Raw genomic sequence first — 2,470 nt, 5'->3', positions numbered from 1 at the left:
TCGGAAACTAGTCAAGATGACTGTACCCACAGGTACTTCGGAAGGAAGGCCTGGAGACTGTACCCAGACGTACCTCGGAAGAAAGGCCTGGTGACTGTAGTCAGAGGTACCTCGGAAGGAAGGCCTGGTGACTGTACCCAGGGGTACCTCGGAAGGAAGGCCTGGCGACTGTACACAGAAGAACCTCGGAAGGAAGGCCTGGCGACTGTACACAGAAGTACCTCAGAAGAAAGTCCTGGTGACTCTACCCAGAGGGAACTGAGAAAGAAGGCCGGGTAACTGTACCCAGAGTTACCTGAGAAAGAAGGCCTTTGACTGTACCCAGAGGTACCTCTGAAGGAACGCCTGGTGACTGTACCCAAAGGTATCTCAGAAGGAAAGCCTGGTGACTGTACGCAGAGGTACCTCAGAAGGATGGCCTGGTGAGTCTACCCAGAGGTACCTCGGAAACAAAGCCTGATCACTGTACTCAGAGGTACCTCGGAAGGAAGGCCTGGGGACTATACCCAGAGGTACATCGGAAGGAAGGCCTGGTGACCATTCCCAGAGGTACCTCGGAAGGAAGGCCTGGTGACCGTACCCAGACGTACCTTGGAAGAAAGGCCTGGTGACTGTACCCAGAAGTACCTCGGAAGGAAGCCCTGGTAACTATACCTAGACGTATCTCTGAAGAAAGGACTGGTGACTGTATTAAGAGTGGCCACGGAAGGAAGGCCTGGTTACTGTACCCAGAGGTACCTGAGAAGGAAGGCCTGGTGGGTGTACCCACAGGAACCTCAGATGGAAGGCCTGGTGACTGTACCCAGCGGTACCTCAGAATGAAAACCTGGTGATTGTACCCAGAGTTCCCTCTTAAGAAATGCCTGGTGACTGTACACAGAGATACCTCGGAAGGAAGAGCTGGTGACTGTACCCGGCGATATTTCAGAAGAAAGACCTGGTGACTGTACCAAGAAGCACCTCAGAAGAAAGGCATGCTGACTACACCCAGAGGTACTTCGGAAGGAAAGTCTGGTGACTGTACCCACAGGTATCTCGGAAGGAAGGCCTGGGGATTGTACCCAGAGGTACATCGGAAGGAAGGCCTGTTGAGCGTACCCAGAGATACCTCGGAAGGAAGGCTTGGTGACAGCACTCAGAGGTACCTGGGAAGGAAGGCCTGGTGACTGTACTCCGAGGTACCGCAGAAGGAATGCCTGGTGACAGTACCCAGACGTACCTCGGAAGAAAGTCCTGGTGAGTGTACTCAGAGGTACCTCGGAGGGAAGGTCTTGTGACTGTACCCAGAGTTACCTCGGAAGGAAGGTCTGGTGACTGTACACAGAGATACCTCGGAAGGAAGAGCTGGTGACTGTACCGGGCGATATTTCAGAAGAAAGACCTGGTGACTGTACCAAGAAGCACCTCAGAAGAAAGGCATGGTGACTATACCCAGAGGTACTTCGGAAGGAATGCCTGGTGACTGTACCCACAGGTACCTCGGAAGGAAGGCCTGGGGATTGTACCCAGAGGTACATCGGAAGGAAGGCCTGTTGAGCGTACCCAGAGATACCTCGGAAGGAAGGCTTGGTGACAGCACTCAGAGGTACCTGGGAAGGAAGGCCTGGTGACTGTACTCCGAGGTACCGCAGAAGGAATGCCTGGTGACAGTACCCAGACGTACCTCGGAAGAAAGTCCTGGTGAGTGTACTCAGAGGTACCTCGGAGGGAAGGTCTTGTGACTGTACCCAGAGTTACGTCGGAAGGAAGGCCTGGTGACTGCACCGAGAGGTTCCTCGGAAGGAAGGCCTGGTGAGTGTACCCAGACGCACCTCGGAAGAAAGTCTTGGTGACTGTACTCAGAGGTACCGCGGAAGGAAGGCCTGGGGACTTTACCCAGAGATAACTTAGAAGGAATGCCTGGTGACTGTACACAGATGTACCTCGGAAGGAAGGCCTGGTGACCGCGCCCAGAGGTACGTCGGAAGGAAGGTCTGGGGACCGTACCCAGAGGGACCTCGGAAGAAATGCTTGGTGACGGTACTCAGAAGTACCTGGGAAGGAATTCCTGGTGACTGTACTCGGAGGTACCGCAGAAGGAAGCCCTGTTGACTGTACCCAGAGGTATCTCAGAAGGAAGGCATGGTGACTGTACCCAGAGGTACCTCGGAAGGAAGGCCTGGTGACTGTACCCAGAGGTACCTCAGAAGGAATGCCTGGTGACTGTACTCAGAGGTACCGCGGAAAAAGGTCTGGTGAGTGTACCCAGATGTACCTCGGAAGGATGGTCTGGTGACTATACCCGGAGGTACCTCCGAAGGAAGGCCTGGTGACTGTACTCAGAGGTACCTCAGAAGAAATACCTCGTGACTGTACCCAGAGGTACCTCGGAAGAAAGGCCTGGTAACTGTACCTAGAGATAACTCGGAAGAAAGGAGTGGTGACTGTACCCAGGGTAACTCCCAAGGAAAGCCTGGTGACTGTAACCAGA

Source organism: Loxodonta africana, unplaced genomic scaffold, assembly GCF_030014295.1.
Source record: "Loxodonta africana isolate mLoxAfr1 unplaced genomic scaffold, mLoxAfr1.hap2 scaffold_51, whole genome shotgun sequence".
NCBI lineage: Eukaryota > Metazoa > Chordata > Mammalia > Proboscidea > Elephantidae > Loxodonta > Loxodonta africana.
Note: the sequence above shows the minus strand (reverse complement) of the source record.